Source organism: Venturia canescens, chromosome 9 (assembly GCF_019457755.1).
Source record: "Venturia canescens isolate UGA chromosome 9, ASM1945775v1, whole genome shotgun sequence".
NCBI classification, from domain to species: domain Eukaryota; kingdom Metazoa; phylum Arthropoda; class Insecta; order Hymenoptera; family Ichneumonidae; genus Venturia; species Venturia canescens.
This window is the reverse complement of record NC_057429.1, coordinates 5,586,846-5,614,415: the sequence shown is the minus strand read 5'-3', so window position 1 is coordinate 5,614,415 and position 27,570 is coordinate 5,586,846. Positions and strand designations below refer to the sequence as shown.

Below are 27,570 nucleotides of genomic sequence, written 5' to 3'. Positions count from 1 at the left end.
AACTTCCCCTAGGGAAAAAAAGGTTGGGACAAGTACATTGATGGTCTCTTGTTTCTGGATGACATAGAAAAATGACTCAGAACCAGGAAAAAAATTCTATAGAAATAATAAACGAAAAATTGAAAAGTTCAAAAAAATTCAACAAAAATAAAAAATAATCGAAAAAAATTCTGTAAAGAAAAATAAAAACTTTTCAAAAAATTCATAAATATTGGACAAATGGAAAAATGTACTATCCAAGTTACATGCAGTATAAAAATGTATGATATCAATTGGAGGCCAAGTTTTTATTGATAATTTGGAATATTTATCCAACAAGTCGGAAACTTTAATTGAAATTTATGATAATTATTTTCAAGAAAAAAGTTAATGAAAAAAAGTCATAACGGAAGTTACGTGCAGTACTAAAATGTATTATATCAATTCGAGGTCAAGTATTTATCAGTTATTCGAAATATAATCTCCGGCGACAAATGAGCGTTGAGAATCCTTGTCGGGCTCACAACGTTTTATCAAAATTACTAAAAAATGAATGAAAATAAAATCATTAAAAATTCACATGAAAATCATTCGTTACTTCTGTTACGTCCCGGTATGATTTGATCTTACCGTGGTCGCAACGGCGCTTCAGTTTCGGTCAGCTGTGAGAGACCGGGGATTGAAGCGGTGTCGAGTGACAGACGAACCCTTTTATTTTACAATTTGGATGGAACCCACTTACCTTTTCGCTGTCGCTTAAGATATTCGAAAAGAGTGCGGTGATATCTGTGGCAATGGTGCGGTCCCTCGTTCTACAACACCCGGTATGCAGCCGACGGCGATTGGAAAGAGACGAGTGGAGAATAGCGGGCGGGACCGTTGTCCGCGGAGATATTCGCGCAGGTGTAATAAAAACGGAACTCCGCGCGTTAAGTATTTAAAACAATAAAATTATATTCAAAACAATGAATTGATAATGCGATACAATTTTGGAACAGTTTTAATATTTGTCAGAGCGACCAAAGCCGGAGGAGAACCGATCGGTTTAATTCGCGAATCAAGACTGACTGCCCTTTTGCATTTTTCCCACTGACTCCGGCTATCTTGTCCGAGTCAGTCGAAAATGCTTAGGCCGAGGTTCCCATGATCTTGAATTGATGCTTCAGCATTTTCTCATGGCAAACCGTCTCATGGCGTTCGTCGCTGCTGATTTGCGTTTTTTTATCGCTAGGTGAGACGGACCGCGAGCGGTTCGTCTCTTCGAATAATTATTCAATTAACGTAATTTACTACGTTAATTATTTATTATATTTCTATAGATTCTATTAGGCAAAAATCAAAACGAATCTCCAGGACGTAACACCTCCCCCTTTAAGAAGAACGCTATGCTTGGGCTTAGCGTTCGATGAGAGAAACGTTCGTTGAGTTTCGTTTTGAGATTTTGCTTTCTTATTTTAATACGCTTATAATATTTTAATTTTATTTCGAGGCGTCGCGTATACGATGGCTCGTCGTCGCTGCATACGAAAGGCCCTTCTTTCGTGCTACATTGTAAGGCATTTCGTTGACTTTGTTTGTTTATTTTCTTTTAATTTATGTTCGGTTCGTTTTGGTTATTTATTGTCCTTTCCATGATCTTCGGGTGTTGATCTTTTGATTTTCTTGATTTATTTATTTAAGTCCGATGCAGTGCTGCAGCTCTGCATGCGGGATGCAAACAGCCGCGCTGAGAGCTCGGGGTTGACACCAGCCAAGCTCGTTACTGACGTGGTTGCTGGTAGGTGAGGATAAGGCGTTCGTTTCGGTGGTTCGGGCGGCGGAGAGGATTCACGTTGTTTTGTTTCCGTTTCGTGTCCAGCTTCGGTGTCTTCGTCGCGTCGGTTGGTTTTGCGATGCGCTAAGGTGACGAGCAGTCCGGTAATCGAACTCCATATTGCTCCGAGGAGGTGAATGCTCCATCCATATAATGCGTGGAGGGCGTATCCCTGGATGCATGTATCGGTTACGAACTTGATTGCTGCGAGCACCAAGAGCACACCGACGACGCCTCCGCTGGCTGAGCCGAACTTCATGAAGCCGTTCCAGAATTTAGCTGCTGCGTTCTCGGCGATGTGGTTGAGCGTTTCTTCGTCGAGAAATTCGCGAATGGATACACTGCCGGCTGGTACTTGGTATCCAATTGTTCCTCGAGCGATGTTATTGAGCAGCGCTGGTTTTTCGGCCGGGAACATTATTCGCTCACGCAGCTTATCGATATCGGTTTCAGAATATATGCCACTACTGGCGAGATTTCCAGGTGATGCGTACTTCCATTCGGGTTGCGACAGTGGCGCCAAAGATTGTGGTGGCATAACTTCTATCGGATTTGGCGAGAGTCGGTACCAGGTCCCTTCGATTTGGTATTGTGCAGGAACGAGGGGGTCGCAATTTATTTGCGTCGCTGATCTCACAAGCATTCGCGATGTTGCTGAAAGGTAGAACGACTGATTCCTGTAAGTAACTGGGAGCTCTTGGTAACACTCCTCGGTTCGCCTTATTTTGCACTCGACGGGAATGCACTTGATAATGTGTGCGACTTCTCCGGCGATGACGGACATGTACCCGGGACCCTTCATAACGGTTCGAGCGAATCTTTCTGGTAATAGCGCAGCAATTGACAGTGCGCCCTGTAGTATTTGCCTTTCGAGGTTGCACCTCTGCGTAACTACGTCCTTGTAGAGGCTTTTCATTTGTTTGCGGACGTGTTTTTCGACATAAATGAATTTCGAGTTGATGTAGGAAAACATGTCGAGATTGTTCACCGAAATTTTCCTTTTGATGGCGAATGACTGCCCCTTTTCCGTTTCCAGAATGAATAACTTTGGGTGTTCGGTTTTTATGAGCCGATACCCGCAAACGAGGTACTCGGACGTTTTAGCTAGCGTAAACGTAGTTTGTTCGGTCACGAGCGTGTATACGTCGGGTAGTCGCGACCCGTCTTCAATTATGGTGAATTTGGATGCCATTCCTTCGTAGAGGACGTCGTACATCTCGAAGTTGCACGTGTCGGGTGGCGTAGTTTTCCAAAATGCGCTGTTTCCGTCGATGTCGATACAGTTGCCATTTGCTAGTTGGCATTGCGTTCCAGATTGGAGTGTTATTCTTCCGCCTTGCAGATTGACCGCCGCCTGGTAATTGAACAGCGATATCTTCACTGATGCTTGTACGAAAACCCCACTCCATGTTCCGAACGGGTCGCTGTACTGAGTTCCCTCGCATCTGCCGTTCGCCGACGTCGACCCGGCCAGCGTGATGCTTCTCGTCGTGGTGTCGTTGCGTCGAAGTCCGTGGATTTCCGCTGAATAACCGAGTCGGATAACTCCGGTCTCGTGTACGCGACGGCAGGATGTCTCGTCCAGTTCATGTAAGTATTCTTGAAAACCGTTGACGACTAATGAGTTGTAGGACGACATTCCGCAGTAATGCACGAGGCGGGATATTTCGACTCGACACTGAACTACTACGGTGTCCGAAAATTCAGATAATTGGAGTAGCTGTATGTACGTCTGCGTTGGTTCCGGTTCTTTTAACGGGATGTCGCATTCTTTGACGTCGTTCAGCGATAGCGTCGTGACGTTCAACGTTGATCCTCCACAGTCGTAGCCGACCAGGCCCTTGATTTCGCGCAGCCCTCCGATGAGTAGGAGCGTTGCGATCAGGACAAGCGTTTCGCTGAATCTCTGGTCACCCTTTCCCATTTTCCTCACGTTCTGCAAAAATATTTTTACGATAATTTTGTTTTCCTTAGTTTGTTCGCGTGAACTATTTTAGGTTTGCCCTTATGTTTAATTTTTACGTTAGAGTCTGTTAGGATTTCGAGAACTTCGCAAGGGTCGGTATATTGGTCGTAGAATTTTCCGATTTTAGGTTCTTTTAGGAGGAGGACCATGTCTCCGACTTTGAAGTTTTGGACATTTTGTTTACGATCGTAGTAGGTTTTAGATTTTTCTTTCGCGGCTCGTAATTTTTCGGCGGCGAGTTCTTGGAGGCCGTGAATTTTTGTGAAGAGTCTTCGCAGGTATTCCGCGTACGTCGGCTCCTGTTCTTCGATTCTGTCGCTCCTGGCTGGTTGTCTCGCTAATTTTCCATACACGAGCTCGTGCGGCGTGAAACCCGTACTCTCGTGCTGGCTGGTGTTGTACGAGAACATGGCCATTTCCAAGAATTCGTCCCAATCGTTTTCTTGGTTGACGTAGTGTTTGAGATACTCGGCGAGCACGTGGTGCGAACGTTCGATGGATCCATTCGACTGCGGATGGAATGACGTCGTCTTGTATTGTTTGATCCGGAGTTTCCTGGCCAGACCCTTCATGAGGTCGCTGCAGAAATTTGTACCTTGATCCGTCAGGACTGCTTTTGGGGGGCCGAAATGAGCGATAAAGTTTTTAACGAAGGCGTCGGCTATATCTGATGCCCTCGTGTGCTGCAACGCGATTGCTAACGAATATTTCGTTAGCAGATCTTGGATCGTTAGGATATTCGTGTTGCCTTTACGTGTAGCGGGAAACGGGCCCAAGATATCCATCGCTATTTTGTCGAAGGCACTGCCCGGGGTGTCCGTTATCAGCATAGGTTGCCTCGTTTTGACTCGTACGAGTTTTTTCAGTTGACAACTGCGGCATTGTTGGATGTATTCCTGGATTTGAACTTTCATGTTCGTCCAGAAGTAGTTTTCCCGAATTCGCTTGAAGGTTTTCGTGACGCCCTTGTGTCCGCCGACCAACGAATCGTGGCATTCTTCGATGATGTTTCTTCTTTCTTCGGGGGCGGGGACGCGGACGAGTTGTTCGCAAACCGTGAGTTGTATTGGTAGATCGTTCAGGTGGCTTTCCACCATTGACAGCGTGTCCGCCCAGGGGATGTTGTCCAAAACGTTTGTTTTCGCGATGCTTACTGATTTTAACATTAATTCAACCATCACATCGCGAAGGGACTCTATGGATTCATTCAAGTCTTCCCTCGCGGCGTTAGCTCTCAAATCGTTTTTTATTGGCAACCCGATCAATACACGGTTCCCGACGCGTTCTACTCCTGCTCGTGAAAGGTTGAGACTTTGAAATATTGGTAAAATTAATGCGGATGCCAAATCCTTGGCTCCGTCGTCTACCGCTTGATTTTTTGTTGTTACGAAAAATACCAGATTATCTTTTCGCATTGAGAGTGTGTCCCTGGTTCCGATTATCCTAAAATTTTCGGCAGGTTCCGGTGAACTTGATCTACATGAGTCGGCGGAAGAATCGGTTGAACTGGCTGGAGTGTTATCGGGTGTGACTAAATTTTCGTCGCTAGATATTTCGTCAATTTCAGAATCGTCATTGTCAATAAGATTTGTCGACGGCGGTTCGGCCACATGGCTTTGCGAACAGCTGCCTTGTATCGGGTCAGCCGATTCTTCCCTCGCGACCTTTTGTTTTTTCGCGCTGTGAAAGACGATTTCGTCCTCATCTCCGGATGAATCGGGATGGCCTCTTGTCCGTACCGGTGTTACGAGAAAAACTGATTTATCATGCACAGGGGGGTTGCGTGACAGTGCATCGGCGTTGCTGTTTGTCCTCCCTGGCTTGTAAATGATTTTATATTGATAATTTGCCAGTTTGAAACGCCAGGCGACCAGTCGATTAGCGGGGTCCTTAACCGAGTGCAGCCAAACTAATGGTTTGTGGTCTGTCACCAGTGAAAACTCCCTACCGTAGACGTACGGCCTAAAATAATTCACGCAATACACAATCGCTAAACATTCCTTTTCAATCACAGGGTATTTTTCCTCTGCTTTGTTCAGAGTTCGCGACGCGTACGCTATCGGTCGGTCGCTGCCTATCCTACCTTGGCTGAGTACACCACCGATCGCGGTCGCCGATGCGTCCGTTGTAATGATAAACGGCGCTGTAAAATCGGGATGTTGTAACACGGGTTCTTTACAGAGCGACTCCCTCAAAGTGGTGAACGCTTCTTCTTGAGCATTGTTCCATTTGAAAACCATGTCCTTTTTCAACAGTTGCGTGAGTGGTCTCGCGGTACCGGAAAAATTGTTTATAAATCGGCGGTAGTACCCGGCCAAGCCAAGAAACTGTTTTATTTTCGTAGGACTGGTCGGCCTCGGATAATCTTTTAACGCCTCTAATTTTTTGGGATCCGGTCGGACACCATCTTCGCTTATAACGTGACCTAGGTACACAACCTCTTTGCGCAGAAATTCGCATTTATCTGGCTGGAGTTTTAAGCATGCTTTTCGTAATCGGTCGGTAAGTTTTTTGAATTTTGATTCATGTTCTTGCAAAGAACTCGCGTACAATACAATATCGTCGAGGTACACAAAAAGTTCGGTTCCTTGTAATCCGCACAGCACACGGTCCATCAGACGTTGGAACGTGGCTGGGGCGTTTTTGAGCCCGAAGGGCATTCGCGAAAACTGGTAATGCCCGAACGGCGTTGAGAATGCCGTTTTGTGCGTGTGTTCCCCGTGGAGTGGAATTTGGTGGAATCCGCTCGCCAAATCAAATACAGAGAAGTATTTCGCGCTTCCCAATTGGTCGAGGATATCCGTTATGTTAGGAAGGGGATAGGCGTCGCCGATTGTTTTTTCGTTTAATTTACGATAGTCGATTACCATCCGCCATCTAGGATTCCCCTGTGAATCGGCCTTTTTCGGCACGATCCACAACGGTGAGCTATATGGGGAATCTGAGGTCTCGATTATTTTCCCGTCGATCAAATCGCCGATTTGTTTTGTGATTTCGTCTTTATGCGCTGGCGGAAAGCGGTATTGTCGCGTAAAGACGGGCTGATCGTCGGTCGTTATTATTTTGTGCTCGATGGCATTTGTTGAATTTAAAAATTCTCCGGGAATTTGAAAAAGATCGTGCGCGTCCAGAATTGATTTTTCAACGCTTGCTCGCTCCTCATCGTTAAGATGGTCGAGTCGTAGCAGCGATTTTATTTTTGATAATACGGAATTTTTGTCGGCTGTACTTGACTTTACTGTCTGGACTCTAGGATCGTGCGTACGACGTTCGTCACTAGGCTGATCCCGCGAATTTTCGCTCAGGTCTTGCGAATTTTCTTCGTCGCCTGGCGGTTCGCGTGGATTCTTGTCTTTTCCCGGTTTTTCGTCGAGGAGCTCAAATGCCTCTAAGGTCACCGTTGGGACGGCGAGCTCCACGTCTTCTTCGGTCGTGTTGAACGCTCTCATATACGCTACGCCCTTTATATTGGACACAGCAGCTTCGCCTATATAGATCCCGTTTTTACTTTTTAAACGCGGAACGTAGCCTTGATTAATCTCGGTGTTTTTAACGCGCACGTAATACACGCAACTCGATCGGCTTGGAATTTTTACGGTTTCGCGGTTTTTGAAGGGTAACACGCGGTCATTCCATTTTACGGCTTCCGCGTCCCAATCTATTGCACCTCGATTTAATCCATAAAATTCCGCCCCCAACATCGCGTCTTGATTTATCCCGAATGAATTTTCCACCACGTGAAACTCCGACGGAGTTCCCAATATATCTAATATCGTCGATCCGATAGTGTATACGGGTTCGTCAGTAATTCCCTGCAGTTTTAAGATATCGTTCGTGTTTATGTTGATTTTGTCCGTTAGCGCCTGAGTTTTTATCAAATTGGGGTCCGATCCGGAATCTACTAGGAACTCGGTCTTTTGATTTAATTGTGGGCTCTCGAACTCTACGACTGGGACGAATGTACTCCGGTTTAAGCGGATGTTGACGGTTCGCACTCGTCGTTCATCTGCACCGGTTTGACAGGGCGCTGGTCCGCGATGTCCTTGCGGCTTGCACCCTGTGAGGCCGAAGGTTGTTTTGCGTTTTCCGAATTCTCGGTTTCGCGAAGTCGTTGATAACAAACGCTTTCCGTGTGGCCTGTACGCTCGCAATACGTACAGGTTGGTCGAGGTTTTTCATTGCCCTGGGGACGGTTATTATTTTGTTTGCCCGAGTCGCGTCCTCTCTTGCTTTCGGGTCTTTGCGGTTTTTTCTCGGGGTGTTTGATGTAGCAGTCGGCGTCGACGTGCCCGGGTTTTTTGCAATATTCGCATTTTGACGGATTTGGTTTGCCCTGGCCTGCCGCGTTCGCGTAACTTTTCGCGCTTCTAGCAACCTCTTGAAAACGCGTTTTATCCCGGTCCATTTCCTTTTCGAGCTTTATCGCGGTTTGATAGGCCGCGGCTAGGTTACTGCACCCTTCGAATTTCAGCCGTAAACGAAAATCGGGCGGGAGCCCTGCGATGAAGGATTCCATCGTTTCCTCTTCGAGTTCCAATTTTTGCATTCGCGATAGACGACCGGACGATTCGGTTTCGCCGTCGCAGATCGCCGAGTGGAGGTCCTTGACGCGGCTGATATAATCGAGGACGTGTTCCGTTTTGCCCTTTATCACGTTTCCCAGTTCGCCCCTGAGTTGATTCACCGATTTCGCGGTTCCGAAAATGTCTTTGAGGCGATCGGTTAACGCGGCGACAGTTCGAAACGTGTCGTCTTCGATCGCGGTGTATGCGCGCCCTTTTAATCGGTTACGTAGGAGACGCGTAAACGTCGGTTCGAGAGGTGGCGAGATCATGTCTTTCGCTCTTTTGCACGCCCGAATAAATTTCAAGATCGGGATATCATCGCCACTAAACGTCGGGACTGATTCGAGAATGTCCTTAAACGATAAGTGCGTGCTTAGTCCCGAGTAAGGCTCTGTAACTGGAAGAGTTTCCGCTGGTGGATCTTCGTTACGCGCTCTCAATTCGGCTAGCTCGTTTCTGAGTTCCCGTAGTTCTTGTCGCAACGCGGAATTAATGTCTCGCGAATCGCTGGGTTCGCCCTCGTTTTCGCGTTTGACAATCGCGGGGTTTGAGTTTTTTTCCGCGTCTAGAACAGCGAGTTCTCTCTCTTGAATTTCTATGAGTCTCTCTTCGTATTCTACCTCGCTAGCCTTATTAATTCTTTCGATTTCGATCAACTCGCGCTGTTTATTTAGTAATTGATTTTGCAATTCGTTAAGTTCTTCCTCCATGAGCGCGCTCAAGCCAAGGCCACGGTCTACGTTGTTTTCACTCATATTTTCTTTATTAGAATTTACCACTTCGATTCGCTAGGTCACTTGCGGATTTCGCCGGTCAATCGACACATGTATCCCACCGCTGTCACCAAAAATGTTACGTCCCGGTATGATTTGATCTTACCGTGGTCGCAACGGCGCTTCAGTTTCGGTCAGCTGTGAGAGACCGGGGATTGAAGCGGTGTCGAGTGACAGACGAACCCTTTTATTTTACAATTTGGATGGAACCCACTTACCTTTTCGCTGTCGCTTAAGATATTCGAAAAGAGTGCGGTGATGTCTGTGGCAATGGTGCGGTCCCTCGTTCTACAACACCCGGTATGCAGCCGACGGCGATTGGAAAGAGACGAGTGGAGAATAGCGGGCGGGACCGTTGTCCGCGGATATATTCGCGCAGGTGTAATAAAAACGGAACTCCGCGCGTTAAGTATTTAAAACAATAAAATTATATTCAAAATAATGAATTGATAATGCGATACAATTTTGGAACAGTTTTAATATTTGTCAGAGCGACCAAAGCCGGAGGAGAACCGATCGGTTTAATTCGCGAATCAAGATTGACTGCCCTTTTGCATTTTTCCCACTGACTCCGGCTATCTTGTCCGAGTCAGTCGAAAATGCTTAGGCCGAGGTTCCCATGATCTTGAATTGATGCTTCAGCATTTTCTCATGGCAAACCGTCTCACGGCGTTCGTCGCTGCTGATTTGCGTTTTCTTATCGCTAGGTGAGACGGACCGCGAGCGGTTCGTCTCTTCGAATAATTATTCAATTAACGTAATTTACTACGTTAATTATTTATTATATTTCTATAGATTCTATTAGGCAAAAATCAAAACGAATCTCCAGGACGTAACACTTCAATAAGGTACACACTTTAAAGAATCGATTCCCCTCCGACTTTCACGATCTCCTGGTATTATTCACAACATTCAACTTCGATTGGATCGGTACAAATTATGTTCAAATACGTCTTAAATGTACTTGTCCGGCCCATCACTTTTTATTCAAATTGCTCATTCGAAAACAAATCAAGACTGTTCTATAATGACAAATATAATAAAATCGATAGAAATAAAAATAATATCTCCAAGTAATTTGAACTTGATTGTTCGCAAGTTCGTATAGCAATAGCCACTTCTCATTTTCTTCTGTGAACACATACCATTCGGTAAGAACCAATGAAAATGAGAAATAATCAGGCACATTACTAGAAATTTTCGAACCTACTCAGCCATGAAATGTTTTTTTTTCTATAGTCACGTACACATTTTGATAAATATCACTAGTCGAGTACGACACGTGGATTCCTGGAATTTGGAGAAAAATGATTTTGTTGTGAATTATGACTCCATACAATATAAATAGATTAATCAACTTCATCTTTCATTTTCGTTTCATTTTGACAAGAGTGATTCGAAGGAAAATTATTTTCTCGGGAATTACTGTTCCTTAATATTAACACATGCATTAACTTCGTTTTTGATTTGTTTTCGAATGAGCAATTTGAATAAAAAGTGATGGGCCGGACAAGTACGTTTAAGACGTATTTGAACATAATTTGTACCGATCCAATCGAAGTTGAATGTTGTGAATAATACCAGGAGATCGTGAAAGTCGGAGGGGAATCGATTCTTTAAAGTGTGTACCTTATTGAAGTAACGAATGATTTTCATGTGAATTTTTAATGATTTTATGTTCATTCATTTTTTAGTAATTTTGATAAAACGTTGTGAGCCCGACAAGGATTCTCAACGCTCATTTGTCGCCGGAGATTATATTTCGAATAACTGATAAATACTTGACCTCGAATTGATATAATACATTTTAGTACTGCACGTAACTTCCGTTATGACTTTTTTTCATTAACTTTTTTCTTGAAAATAATTATCATAAATTTCAATTAAAGTTTCCGATTTGTTGGATAAATATTCCAAATTATCAATAAAAACTTGGCCTCCAATTGATATCATACATTTTTATACTGCATGTAACTTGGATAGTACATTTTTCCATTTGTCCAATATTTATGAATTTTTTGAAAATTTTTTATTTTTCTTTACAGAATTTTTTTCGATTATTTTTTATTTTTGTTGAATTTTTTTGAACTTTTCAATTTTTCGTTTATTATTTCTATAGAATTTTTTTCCTGGTTCTGAGTCTTTTTTCTATGTCATCCAGAAACAAGAGACCATCAATGTACTTGTCCCAACCTTTTTTTCCCTAGGGGAAGTTTACGGTTTGATATCACGCCTTTTTTCTCAAAAGTTCCTCATTTATGTTATGACGGTTATAGGATTTTAGTATACATTTCTATGAATTATTTGCTTAGTATATTTTTATAGATTCCATTCTCATACGAACAATTTTTATGGGAAAATCTTTTTCATGAAATTATCAGCAAATAAGGGACCATAAATGTACTTTTCCCAATCTTATTTTCCCTCGGTATGATGTTTGGCTTATAAAGTTGGTTTCCACCATAAAAGACCAATTTTTCGTAAAAATTGTAGTGAAGATATTTCGTCACAAGACTGCCCTTGATCTTTGGCGATTTTTTTCCTTATACTCTAATATGTTATGCCTATTAGGAACTCAACAGCATGGAGGAATCCGGGATGATAGGCCCGAGAAATGAATTTCGGTTTATAATGTTGGTTTCCACGTAAAAGACCAATTTTTTTTCAAAATTGTACTGAAAATATTTCGGCACTGGTTTGGTCTTGGACTTTGGTGATTTTTCTCCTTGTCTTCTAATATGTTTTGTCTATTGGGAACCCAAGAGCATGAAGAAATGCGTGTTGTGGGCCGTAATATGATTTTCGGCTTACAACGTTGGTTTCCACGAAATAAGATCTATTTTTCGTCAAAATTGTACTGGAAATATTTCGTCACCGGTCTGTCCTTGGCCTTTGCCGATTTTTTCCAAGTCTTCATACCAAGAAACAACTGACGTAAAGATTTCCTTAATAGAACAGATTTCATTTATCCCTTTTCTTCAAAATTCAAATGAAAGATAGATCAAATTCAAGACACGAAAAATCCAACAGATTTGCCCACTTTGAATGTCGCTTTTGCATTCTGAATCTAGAGATTTCATTTCATCCAAAACGTGCCCCCAATGAAATATATTTCCAAAGTTTGCAAGTGGCCGCTGAGATCCAATTATCCACAGTTTGATAGTTGCTGAAAAAAAGTACCCGAAAACTTCTAACATTTATTATGCCAGAACTCAAAGCAGCAAAAAAAACTAAGCAAACTTAATTCAACAGAGCAACAGAATTCAAAGACGTTTAAGGTACCTGCATTGGTTTTGGAGGAAAACCATTTCAGGACAATTCAGAAATGAATTTAGAAATTCGAAAACTCACAATGGAGTAGAAAAAGGAAAATTGAAGTATTTAGAAAGGCGGAAGACTTTTGTGATAAATTTTCTAGATTACATGATATGGTTGGAGTAAATGATTTGAATGATTGGCACACATGCTGCAACACAGAAATATCAAAGTTTGGAAGTATTCGCTGTGTATCAGTCATACAAACTTCAATACTATTTGAAAAGGAACACTTAAAACCTTGCCGAACCAAGTTCCATTACATATTACCATAATCAAAGATAAGGGGTGATCCGTCGCATATATATTTATCCACAGAAATTTCAGAGTCAATGTATCTGCGCAATGAGCTTCGAAGACAGCAATTTCAAATCTATCCATAAATGAGCAACTGAAGACTTTTATAATCAATTTTTTACTTCATATATATGTTACAGTTAGAGTCAAAATGTAAAATGAATGGCACAGTATTTAAATTGTATAGTTTGCAGATATTTGCAGTATGTCAATGATCCGAATTTACAGCATTATAATGAAAAGTTGGCAAAAGTCATGATGTTACGTTGAAATGACATAGCGAACATTGTGTTCAGAAATTCTGTATGTTCCCATGGATGTTAGGAGGCATTATATTTGATAGCATCCAAAACGAAGCAACTGTAGACTTAGCGTAATGAATCTTTTCACTAATAATTCCACATTTGTAGTTTGCAAAGTGGGAATACTCAACATACATGTCATTTCATAAGTATCGTTGTCAAAATTTGTGTTTGCCTACCGCATTCCGAAGATTCAACTTTTCATATCATCAGCAAAATAAGCATCCAAAGACTTTTTGGAAGAAGTTTCAAAATTTATTACTCGACAGACCAGGTGGAAAAAGTATAACAACACTTATATCAACACCAGAAACTGTTTTAAGAATCTGATATATAAAATGTGCGATTGATGATCATAGTCGGAAACCACTTGAATCATGTTACCACAATCAGCATGAAGAAATAGTAGAAAATTATAGGACACATATTAGACAACCGTTTAATACTATGTATCGATCCGCTGCAAACCGATGGAGTCAAAACAAGGATCGGAAAGAGCAGAGCCAAACTCAAAAGGAAGCAAAATGTGGGAATATTCAAAAATACCGATGACACAAGAAATAAATTAGAAAACATTTATTCGATTGGAGTTTCTTACATTATATATACTAACAGTTCCGTGTGTTCTTGTTTTATTAATTATCAACCATAATATTTCAGATCGCAAAAAGAAAATTTGACGTTATAGGTTGACGAACATTTGTTCTTACAACTTCCAGACCTATTTTTGATAAACTGATTTGCCTTATTTATATTATTCACTAACTATGCGAACGTTTGCTACATTTGTCCCACACTTCGTAACGTCAAACACCGGCCGGTTCGTTACCACACAGCTATCAAAGGGAACTCGTATATATGACCTACATTATTACACATGATATGTAATCACGCAACTGATGATATATTTACACTGGACAATATTCCGCGAACTCTGGTTTAATTGAAAGATTATCTCAGTTGACACTTATTTCCAATCGAACGAAATAATGAAATCTTGAAAAGTTTCGTTGACATATATATGAATCGCGCATTTTTTTATATGTTTTATTTGCACACACAGATCACAATCTACATTTACGCGGCCGCTTTTATACCGGTTTAGTATACCACAAGTTTTAACAAAATATACATTACACCCATAAAAAAAACTTTTAAAAAAAAATACAGAACAATTCGAAAAAAATTTTACAAATCTTGAAAAAACATTATATTAAAGCAAAAACTAATCTGTATCTATTTTTCTAAGTGTCAAAAGAATCAAATAACAAGTAAAAAATAAAAAGTCGAAAAATCGGTCTTGACATCATTTTGGAAACCGATGCTCATTCTTCTTATTAGATTCGGACAGCTAAATCAACTGAAAAAAATTCCATCTAATTTACGTGCGGCATTAAAATTTATTATATTAATTCGAGGCCAAGTATTTTCTAATGAATTGAAAAAAGTTACCACTTGAATTACGTGCAGCATTAAAATTTATGATATCAATCGGTGGACAAGTATTTTATTAGTAACTCCAAATTTTGACATTATTAAATTCTTTTAAGAAGCTTTCAAATCCAAAAAAATCACATGAAAGCTAGTCATATGTTACTCTATGGTGGCAGAGACTTATAAGAAAATCGACTCTTCTCAGACTTTCAGGATCCTCTGGTATTATTCACAAAATTCGACGTCGATTGGATCGATACAAATTATGTTTAAATATGTGTTAAAAGTACTTGTCCGGCCCATCACTATTCATTCAATAAAGAATCAATCATAAAAAAACGAAATGGCACGGCAGAATCTCGTTAAAAGTTTGTTGAAATGCGATTCATTATTAATTTAATGTTCTTAATAATATTATAGGTTAGTTCTTATTCCGAATGGAACTCGTTCGCTGGAAGAATAAGTGGGAAGTAAAAAGTGCCGTCATCGAATGTAAACTGCAGAGTTATTTTGGAAGCTTGAACATATACATTATGTACAATTTTTTTCATTTATCGATGCACAATAATATCCCTTCTATATTGCGGAATAATTTGTTTCCGTTTTTTATTAAATTAGTGCAATTAAGTAGAAATTACTTGAAGATAATTCTCTCAATTCCCTCTGCATGAATACTTGTGATCCATCAGTTCTAGACAAGCCCTGACTTTTATTTGGATAAACAATTTAAACGGAAAGTGATGGGCCGGACAAGTACTTTTAACACATATTTAAACATAATTTGTATCGATCCAATCGACGTCGAATTTTGTGAATAATACCAGAGGATCCTGAAAGTCTGAGAAGAGTCGATTTTCTTATAAGTCTCTGCCACCATAGAGTAACATATGACTAGCTTTTATGTGATTTTTTTGGATTTGAAAGCTTCTTAAAAGAATTTAATAATGTCAAAATTTGGAGTTACTAATAAAATACTTGTCCACCGATTGATATCATAAATTTTAATGCTGCACGTAATTCAAGTGGTAACTTTTTTCAATTCATTAGAAAATACTTGGCCTCGAATTAATATAATAAATTTTAATGCCGCACGTAAATTAGATGGAATTTTTTTCAGTTGATTTAGCTGTCCGAATCTAATAAGAAGAATGAGGCATCGGTTTCCAAAATGATGTCAAGACCGATTTTTCGATTTTTTATTTTTTACTTGTTATTTGATTCTTTTGACACTTAGAAAAATAGATACAGATTACTTTTTTTTTAAAGATAATGTTTTTTCAAGATTTGTAAAATTTTTTTCGAATTGTTCTGTATTTTTTTTTAAAGTTTTTTTTATGGGTGGAATTATCAGCAAACGAGGGACCATCAATGTACTTGTCCCAACCTTTTTTTTCCCTAGGGGAAGTTTATGGTTTGATATCACGTCTTTTTTCTCAAAAGATCCTTATTTATGTTCAGTTGACTGTAAGATTTTAGTTTAAATTTCTATGAATTGTTTATAATTTTTAGCGTATAACGTTGGTTTTCACGAAAAAAGACCTATTTTTCGTCGAAATTGTACTGAAAATATTTCGATAGAGGTTTAGTCTTGGACTTTTGTGATTTTTCTCCTTGTCTTCTAATATGTTTCGTCCATTGGGAACTCAAGAGCATGGAGCAATGCGTGTTGCGGGCCGAGATATGATTTTCGGTTGATAACGTTCGGAAAAAGAAAGGAAAAGAGGAAAGATAGATCAAATTCAAGACACAACAAATCCAACAGAATTGGCCCTTTTTAAATGTTGCTTTTGCATTCTGAATCTAGACATTTTCGTGTCATTCAAAACGTGTCCCTGACGAAATATATTTCCAAAGTTTGCAAGTGGCCGCTGAGATCCAATTATCCAGTTTGATAGTTGCTGAAAAAAGGCACCCGGAAACATTTATTATGTCAGAACTCAAAGAAGCAAAAAAAACTGAGCGTACTTAATTCAACAGAGCAACCGAATTCAAAGACGTTTAAGGTATCTCCATTTGTTTTGGCGAAAAACAATTTCAGGAGAATTCATTAATGAATTTAAAAGTTTAAAAACTCAGAATGAAATAGAAAACGGAAAATTTAGGAATTTAGAGAAGCTGAAGACGTTTGTGATGAATTTTTGAGATTACATGTTACGGTTGGAGTAAAGAATTTAAATGATTGGCACACATGCTGCGACACAAAAATATGAAAGTTTGGAGGTATTCGCTTCATACCGCAGTAATACAAACTTCAATAGTATTTAAAAAGAAATACTTTAAAACTTACTAAACCAAGTTCTATTACTCATTCTCATAATCAAAGATAGGGGGTGATACTTAACACACATATTTATGCACAGAAATTTCAGAGTTCGCAGGTATCTGCTGCGATTCAATGTATCTGCGCAATAAATTTTGAAGACAGCAATTTAAAATCTATCCATAAATGAGCAGCTGAAGACTTCTGTGATGAGTGTTTACTTCATATATATGTTACAGTTAGTTTTAAAAAGTAAAATGCGTGACACAGTATATCAATTTTAGAATTCGCAGATTTTTGCTGTATTTCAATAATCCAAATCTATAGTATTATAGAGAGAAGTTGGTAAAAGTCATGATGTTATGTTGAAATTACATAGCGAACATTGGATTCAGAAATTCTGTATGTTCCCATGGATGTTAGCAGGCATTATATTTGATCGCATCCAAAACTGAGCAACTGTAGACTTAGCGTAATGAATCTTTTCACTAATAATTCCACATTTGTAGTTTGCAAAGTGAGAATACTCAATATTACCATAATTAAAGATAGGAGGTGATACTTAGCACATATATTTATCCACAGAAATTTTAAAGTTCGCAGCTATCTGCTGCAATTCAATGTATCTGCGCAATGAGTTTGGAAAACAGCAATTTCAAATCAAATTTCAAAGCATAAATGAGCAACTGAAGACTTTTCTAATGAATTTTTCACTTCATATTTATGTTGCAGTGAGAGTCAAAAAGTAAAATGAATGGCAAAGTATATAAATTTTATAGTTTGCAGATTTTTGCTGTATTTCAATGATCCAAATCTATATAGTATTATAGTGAAAAGTTGTTCAAAGTCATGATGTTCCATTAAAATGACATAGCGCATATAACATTTAGAAATTCTGTAGGTTTCCATGATGTTGGCAGGCATTATACTCAATCGCATCCAAAACTGAGCAACTGTAGACTTATCGTAATGAATGTTTTCACCAATAATTCCCCATTTGCAGTTTGCAGAATAGGAATACTCAACATACGAGTTATTTCATAAGTATTGTTGTCAAAATTTGTGTTTGCCTACCGCATTCCGAAGATTCAACTTTTCATACTATCAGCAAAAAAAACATCCAAAGACTTTTTGGAACAAGTTTCAAAATTTATTACTCGACAGACCAGGTGGAAAAAGTATAACTGCACTTATATCAACACCAGAAACTGTTTTGAGAATCAGATATACAAAATGTGCGATTGATGATCATAGTCGGAAACCACTTGAATTACGTTACCACAATCAGCATGAAGAAATATTAGACAATCATAGGACACATATTAGGAAACCAATTAATAATATGTATCCATCCGCTGCAAACCGATGGAGTCAAAACAAGGATCGGATAGAGCAGAGCCAAACTCAATAGGAAGCAAAATATGGGAATATTCAAAAATAATGATGACACAAGAAATAAATTAGAAAACATTTATTCAATTGAAGTTTCTAACATCATACTAACAGTTCCGTGTGTTTTTGTTTTATTAATTATTTATCAACCATGTCATTTCAGATCAAAAAGAAAATTTGAGGTTATAGGTTGACACACGTTTTTCCTCACAACTTTGAACTTTTAGAACTCTTTTCGATTAACTGATTTGACTTAGAAAGTTTATATTATTTACCAACTATACGGACGTTCGTTACATTTGTCGCGCCTTCGTAACGTCAAACGCCGGCTGATTCGTTAACACACAACTATCAAAGCGAACTCGTATACATAATCTAATTACACACATGACATATAACCATGCTTTAACTGACGATATATTTACACTGGACAATATCCCTCGCACACTGGTTCAATTGAAGGAATTAATACTTATTTCCAATCGAACGAAATAATAAAATCTGCATCACCCAAAAACACACGGATCACAGACTAGATTTACGCGGCCGCTTTTATACCGGTTTAATTCACTAAAAGACCGGTTTTCTTAATATTATGACACCACATCACTATTTTTACTAAAATAATAAATATTATGCACTCTACTAAACAACAAACATTTTTTAAAATTGAATTTAGACCACACTTTATTATGTCGAAACTACGTTTGTTCATGATGCTATCAAAAACTGACAGATGGTTGTACATATATACGTTGACGAAGTCTGAGCGTGGTTACGTTCATGGAGTGTGACCGTGGATACGTTTATGGAGTTTAAACGTGGTCTGTCAGATGGAGTGAGCCAATCAGAATGCGTTGAGATACAACTCTACTACCACTAACTCACGTCAAAACGCGTATACGTATACGTCGAACTCGTAATGTGTCAGTAACTTTTGCATAATCTTGAGCCCGTGCAAAGTTTTTTCTCAACAATTACGCCACCGATCATGCTCATTTTGGGCGGAATCGAAAGAGAATTTATTAATTAATCTCCAGTTCAATTTTCAAAGTCTCAGATGACTTATGAGTTTCGTATTTGAATAATATGACATGCCAATTTTACCCCCACCACGGCGAATCGTTTTATTCAGAGAAAGTATACTCGGCGAGAGCCTCAGGCCAGCAGACGACAGAGCTGTCAATGTACTTGTCCCGAGACTCTACCGAGTCTCTTGAACCAATTTTCACTAACCATTTTCATTTATTAATTAGAGTCCGCACACAACAGCACTTTGGGGATCATAACCTCACCTGTCAAAATGACGTTCAGTATGAAAACAAGTCTCGGGTGGTTTCGGATGTGCGTATCGATGTATTGATATCTTATAACCTATATTCACAAATGATATAAATGATAAACTTATTTTCAGTCAAACGAATTAATGAAATCTTAAAAAGTTTCGTTGACATGCACCGCGTATTTTTTTATTTTATTCTTTTTCACACACCAGACTACATTTACGCGCCTGCTTTTATACGGGTTTAGTTTAGCATTCCACAGGTTTTAGTACTATGCACTTCGTTAGATGACGAAAGTTTTTTTTATATATTCCACACAGTGTTAGACGGCCTAAAATGGCGAACAGGCATTCTGTATAACGCATATATAGATATACAGAATGCCGGTTCGCTATTTTAGGCCTTCTAACACTTGAGCCTCACCCGCGGTCGGCCTAGCAGCTGAAGGAGCCGACATCGTTGAGCCAATCAGAATGCGTAGAGGCAACAACTCTACTACCACTAACTACGTCAAAACGCGTATACGTATACGTCGAACTCGTGATGTGTCAGTAACTTTTGCATAATCTTGAGCCCGTGCAAAGTTTTTTCTCAGCAATTACGCCACCGATCGTGTTGATTTTGGGCGCAATCTAAAGAGAATTTCTTAATTAGCTGAAAGTTCGATTTTCAAAGCCTCAGATGACTCATAACTTCGGTAATTCAAAAAAATCACTTGCCAATTTTACCCCCACCACGGCGAATCGTTTTATTCAGAGAAAGTATACTCGGCGAGAGCCTCGGGCCAGCAGACGACAGGGCTGTCAATGTACTTGTCCCGAGACTCTACCGAGTCTCTTGATCGGCGAGAGCCTCGGGCCAGCAGACGACAGGGCTGTCAATGTACTTGTCCCGAGACTCTACCGAGTCTCTTGATTCGACGTGATGGGGGTAAAATTCGCATGTGATTTTCTTTAATTACGAAGCTCATTAGTTATGTACGGCTTTGAAAATTGAACTTTCAGCTAATTAAGAAGTTCTCTATCGAATGAGCCCAAAATCAGCATGAGCGGTGGCGTAATTGCTGAGAAAAAACTTTGCACGGGCTCAAGATTATGCAAAAGTTACTAACACATTCGGGATTTGACGTATCTGTATACGTGTACTCTGACCGCTACAAACATAGGCGCCTTGGCCCCCATGATCACCAATCCCCGGTGAGAGAATTTTCTTTGCAACCAATGAAGGGTGAGAGAATTTCTGGGCCAATGACATTCGATAAAAAGTGCAGGGAAGTTTGGCGGAAATAAGCTAAGGAGCTGTTGAGCTAGAAAATCACCAGCTGAAGTTTCGCGTCATGTTGACGTTTGGGGTTATGTTATGAAGTGCGTGCGGGATAAATAAAAATAATTTTCGCGTCATCTAATGAAGTGCATATTAATATTCAATTTGTTAAAACTTGTAGTATACTAAGCGTAAATGTAGTCTGTGATCGGTGTGTGAAAAAGAATATAAACAATCTGCGATGCATATGTCAACGAAACTTTTCAAGATTTCATTATTTCGTTCGATTGGAAATAAGTGTCAACTGAAATAATCTTTCGATTAAACCAGAGTACGCGGAATATTATCCAGTGTAAATATATCGTCAGTTGCGTGATTATATATCATGTGTAATAATGTAGTTTATATATACGAGTTCCCTTTGATAGCTGTGTGGTAACGAACTGGCCGGGGTTTGACGTTACGAAGTGCGGGACAAATGTAACAAACGTTCGAATAGTTAGTGAATAATATAAATAAAACAAATCAGTTTATCAAAAATAGGTCTGGAAGTTGTAAGAAAAAATGTTCGTCAATCTATAACGTCAAATTTTCTTTTTGCGATCTGCAATATTATGGTTGATAATTAATAAATCAAAAACACACTCAACTGTTAGTGTATAATGTGAGAAACTCCAATCGAATAAATGTTTTCTAATTTATTTCTTGTGTCAACATTATTTTTGAATATTCCCATATTTTCTTTCCTATTGAGTTTGGCTCTGCTCTTTCCGATCCTTGTTTTGACTCCATCGGTTTGCAGCGGATCAATACATATTAGTAATTGGTTGCCTAATATGTGTCCTATGATTTTTTACTATTTCTTCATGCTGATTGTGGTAACGTGATTCAAGAGGTTTCCAATTATGATCATCAATCGCACATTTTGTACAACAGATTTTCAAAACAGTTTCTGATCTTGATATAAGTGTAGTTATACTTTTCCCACCTGGCCTGTCGAGTAATAAATTTTGAAACTTGTTCCAAAAAGTCTTTGGATGGTTTTTTTGCTGATAATATGAAAAGTTAAATCTTCGGAATGCGGTAGGCAAACACAAATTTTGACAACAATACTTATGAAATGACGTGTATGTTGAGTATTCCTACTCCGCAAACTGCAAATGTGGAATTATTGGTGAAAACATTCATTACGATATGTCTACAGTTGCTCAGATTTGGATGCGATTGAGTATAATGCCTGCCAACATCATGGAAACCTACAGAATTTCTGAATGCAATGTGCGCTATGTCATTTTAGTGCAACATCGTGACTTTTAAAAACTTTTCACTATAATACTATAGATTTGGATCATTGAAATACAGCAAAAATTTGCAAACTAAGAAATTTATATATTGTGCCATTCATTTTACTTTTTGACTCTCACTATAACAAAAATATGAAGTGAAAAATTCATTACAAAAGTCTTCGGTTGCTCATTTATGGATGGATTAAAAATTACTGTCTTCCAAACTCATTGCGCAGATACATTGAATCGCAGCAGATACCTGCGAACTCTGAAATTTCTTTGAATAAATATATGTGCGAAGTATCACGCCCTATCTTTGATTATGGTAATATGTAATGGAACTTGATTCAGCAAGTTTTAAAGTGTTTCTTTTCAAATAGTATTGAAGTTTGTATTACTGCGGTATCGAGCGAATACCTTCAAACTTTGATAATTTTATGTTACAGCATGTGTGCCAATCATTTAAATTTTTTACTCCAACCATAACATGTTATCTCAAAAATTTATCACAAAAGTCTTCAGCTTTACTAATGAACTTAATTCTCCCTTTTATAAATTCTATGCTAAATTTCTGAATTTCTAAATTTATTTCTAAATAATCCTGAAATGAAACTGTTTGCCTCCAAAACCAATGCAGGTACGTTAAACGTCTTTGAATCCCATTGCTCTGTTGAATTAAGTACACTCAGTTTTTTTTGCTCTTCGAGTTCTGACATAAAAAATGTTTCTGGGTGCCATTTTTCGGCAACTATCAAACTGTAGATAATTGGATCTCAGCGGCCACTTGCAAACTTTGGAAATTTATTTCATGGGGAGCACGTTTTAGATGACACGAAAATGTCTGGATTCAAAATGCAAAAGCGACATTTAAATATGGTCGATTCTGTTGGATTTTTTGTGTCTTGAATTTGATCTAACTTTCACTTGAGTTTTGGAGAAAAAGGATCAAAAATATCTGTTCGATTAAAAAAGTCTCTACATCCCTTCTTTCTTAGTAAAAATCGCCAAAGTCTAAGGATAGATCTATGGCGATAATTTTTCCCATCAAATTTCACGAAAAATAGGTCTTTTTTCGTGGAAACCAACGTTATAAGCTGAAAATCATATCCCGGCCTACAACCCGCTTTCGACCGTGCTCTTTGGTTCCCCATTAACAAAACAAACTAGAGTACAAGAGAAAAAATCGCCAAAGTCCAAGAATAGACCTGTGACGAAATATTTCCAGTACAATTTTTACGAAAAATAGGTCTTTTTTCGTGGAAACCAACGTTATAAGCTGAAAATCATATCCCGGCCTCCAACCCGCTTTCGACCGTGCTCTTTGGTTCCCCATTGACAAAACATACTAGAGTACAAGAGAAAAAATCGCCAAAGTCCGAGAACAGACCTGTAACGAAATATTTCCAGTACAATTTTGACGAAAAATAGGTCTTTTTTCGTGGAAACCCACGTTATAAACTGAAAATCGTATCCCGGCCTCCAACCCGCTTGCGACCGTGCTCTTGGGTTCCTAATTGACAAAATATATTAGAGTACAAGAAAAAAAATCGCCGAAGTCCGAGGACAGACCTGTGACGAAATATGTCCAGTACAATTTTGACGAAAACTAGGTCTTTTTTCGTGAAAACCAACGTTATAAGACGAAAATCATAAATAATTCATAGAAATTTAAACTAATATCCTATAGTCAACTGAACATAAATAAGGAACTTTTGAGAAAAAAGACGTGATATCAAACCATAAACTTCCCCTAGGAAAAAAAAGGTTGGGACAAGTACATTGATGGTCCCTCGTTTGTTGATAATTCCATCCATGAAAAAAACTTTAAAACAAAATTTATTCAAAAGATTGTAAAAAAATGTATTTAAAAAAAAAATACAAAACAATCCGAAAAAAATTTCACAAATCTTGAAAAAACATTATCTTTAAAAAAAAAGGGTAAATATTTACTTTATTCACTTTTCCTAAAAAGCATGGAAAATTATTTTTCGAGCATTATTAACAATAAAAAATAATATCACGATCAATTTTATAGAGGTGGAAGGTACAAAAACCAAAAAAAAAAATATTTTGAAAAAGTCCGAAAGAAACTTCAGTTTCTTCGCTATATTCAAGGATGCGTTCCGGAGTCACCCGACAACAATTGTTTGTTGTTACAAATACAATAGAATAATATGAACGATAGTAAAGCTTACGTACTATCATTCAATGGAATGAAAAAAAAGTAAACAAGGGCATAATGTTCACGTGTCTGGCCACAAAGTACGAATGTCAACGATTTCAATTTGAACAGTATATACGGAATAATCATGTGTGACGGGTGTTCCTTGTCGCTTACAGAAGCAATCGTTAAATTTCAAACGGAATCTGAAAGTATAACTTTTTTGGAAAATCACGGGGCATTTGAACGGGAAGTGATCCTGCCGTGCTCGATAAAAATAACAGATTTTGGCGTTGCCAAAAACAGTTTACAAACTAAGGAATAAAAAAAATCATATGTTGTTTTTTCCCGTTTTCCCTCCTTAAAATTAATCGCGATAATATTTTTTGTTGAGAATAATGCTCGGATGTGTGCGCGGAATCGTTGAATGGGTTTGAATATAGGGAAGAAACTGAAATTTCTTTCGGACTTTTTCAAATTTTTTTTTTTTTTGGTTTTTGTACCTTCCCCCTCCTTAAAATTGATCGCGGTATTATTCGTTATTGATAATAATGCTGGAAAAAATTTTAAGACTATTTTGAGCAAAAGTGAATAAAGTAAATATTTACCAAAAAAAGTAATCTGTATCTATTTTTTAAAGTGTCAAAAGAATCAAATAACAAGTAAAAAATATAAAACCGAAAAATCGCGCTTGAAATCATTTTGGAAACCGATGCCTCATTCTTCTTATTTGATTCGAACAGCTAAATCAATTTTAAAAAATTCCATCTAATTTACGTGCAGCATTAAAATTTATTATATCAATTCGAGGCCAAGTATTTTTTGATAAATTGAAAAAAGTTACCACTTGAATTATATAATTGAGTTATGATATCAATAGAAGGACAAGTAATTTATGAGTAACTCCAAATTTCAACATTATGGAATTATTATGCAAGCTAGTCATTTCTTACTCTATGGTGGCAGAAACTTATTAGAAAATCGATTCTTTTCAGATTGGATCGATACAAATTATGTTTGAATATAAGTTAAAAGTCCGGCCCATCACTATTCATTCAAATGAAAATCAATCATAAAAAAACGAAATTGTACGGCAGAATCCGGTAAAAAAATTATTGAAATGCGTTTTATTATTAGTTTAATGTTCTTAATAATAGTATAGGGATGGTGCAAGTAGACTACCGCGCCACTAGTGATGAAAAGTGAAAGCTTTTGGGGGTCTTTCATCATTATTGTATTATTATATATATATTACATTATTATGATTATATTTCTGTCAAAGTATTGAAAGTGCTACCCCCAAAAGCTTATAATTTATGACATTAGAGGTGCCACGAGTACTTTCGACCTGCCCTCTATCGAATCTGCACCATCCCTATAGGTTAGTTATACCGAATGAAATTCGTTCGCTGGAAGAATTGAGAAGTAAAAGTTGCCGTCATTGCAATACAAACTGGGGAGTAATTTTGGAAGCTTGAACATATTTAACGTGCAAAATGTTTTTTATTTATCGATGCACAATAAGATTCCTTGTATTTTATAGGGCAGTTTATTTCCATTCTTATTAAATTAGTGCAATTAAAGGAAAATTAATTGAAGATAACTCTCTTAATTCCCTCTGCATGAATATTTGTACTCCATCAATTCTAGAAAAGCCCTGATTTTTATTTGAATAAACAATTTTAATGGAAAGTGATGGGCCGGACAAGTACTTTTAACTTATATTCAAACATAATTTGTATCGATCCAATCGACGTCGAATATTGTGAATAATACCAGAAGCTTTTGAGAGTCTGAAAAGAATCGATTTTCTAATAAGTTTCTGCCACCATAGAGTAAGAAATGACTAGCTTGCATGTGATTTCTTTGAATTCAAAAGCTTCTTAGAACAATTTCATAATGTTGAAATTTGGAGTTACTCATAAATTACTTGTCCTTCTATTGATATCATAACTCAATTATATAACTCAAGTGGTAACTTTTTTCAATTTATCAAAAAATACTTGGCCTCGAATTGATATAATAAATTTTAATGCTGCATGTAAATTAGATAGAATTTTTTAAAATTGATTTAGCTGTTCGAATCAAATAAGAAGAATGAGGCATCGGTTTCCAAAATGATTTCAAGCGCGATTTTTCGGTTTTATATTTTTTACTTGTTATTTGATTCTTTTGACACTTTAAAAAATAGATACAGATTACTTTTTTTTTAAAGATAATGTTTTTTCAAGATTTGTGAAATTTTTTTCGGATTGTTTTGTATTTTTTTTTAAATACATTTTTTTACAATCTTTTGAATAAATTTTTTTTAAAGTTTTTTTTATGGATGGAATTATCAGCAAACGAGGGACCATCAATGTACTTGTCCCAACCTTTTTTTCCCCCTAGGTTTCTTTTTTCAAAAACTAGTTTTAACTCAGAGATTTCAGGGGGAGTGCGTTGCGGGGGCTGTGTGGAGGTCCTCAGGGTAGTGAGGAAGTGGAGGGGGGATGCAGTGGTCCTGCTTGCGGCATTGCATAGACAAAAGTATATTCGAGGAAAAAAGAATTCGCTGATGCCCAATAACAGATTTACGTTTCCTGCATAGAAAAGTCAGTTGAGACGAAAAGTGTTCTCAATTATTGGTATCCGTGACGAAGGAGACCCCTAATGCGAGATTTATGTGTCCTGTGCTACATTCCTGAGATGGCAATGAGATTTCTTTGGGAAATGCGTCTGCCTTCCCACCCATTTTTAGCTTGAAAGTTGTCAAGAAGAATGTTTTCCGAAAAAAACTATAAAAATTTTCACATTGGACTAGAAATCTTTATAGAGATGCACAATGACAGATTTATGTGTTCGCTGTTGCACATTTTTTAACCTGCAGAGGCATTTCTCAAAAAGTGTAAGAAGGGATTTTTTGAAGTCAACCGCACTTCCTCCACTTTCTCGATTAGATCTTGGGAATCACATTCGAGTTTCCAGAAAAGTCAAGATTTTTCCTCCCTCCTACTCATCCCCACCTCAGAACCGAAAAAAACGCATATATAAAATGAAACAATTTTGAGGAAGATCCAGACTCTGTTGAGACGACGTAACAGTTACGAGTCGAATTCCGTTCAGCGCATCATGTCTCTCAGCGTCGACATTGCTACCGAGCAATTGCTGCGTATGCAAGCAACTCTCTTGAAGACGTTGGAGCAATTTTTGGTGTGGGAACACCAATGTGATACCCTCATCGAATCGTTGGAGGAGCAAGTTCGATCGAAATGACCACGACTGGGATATCACCACTCGGTCACTTCGCAAATCTTGCGTCTCGACTGTTTGAAGCAGGCAACACGCCAACGCTTCATACATTGGGGCGGAGGATTAAATGATCACGGATTAACATGGCGCGAAATTGACAGCGCATTTGAGAATCGCTTGTCAACTGGCGCTGTGATTAATCGTGATCATATCGACCCACGAAAGTTTCTATTGGATGTATATGAGCTTGTTG

The 27,570-nt window shown here is 38.3% G+C and overlaps 1 protein-coding gene across 3 annotated transcripts in view; it reads left to right on the top strand.

Moving 5' to 3' along the window:
• Nucleotides 1-27,570, top strand: part of inaD (inactivation no afterpotential D) — a 2,962,486-nt gene that overhangs the window by 1,785,984 nt on the left and 1,148,932 nt on the right. The gene's annotated exons all lie outside the window — the stretch shown is intronic.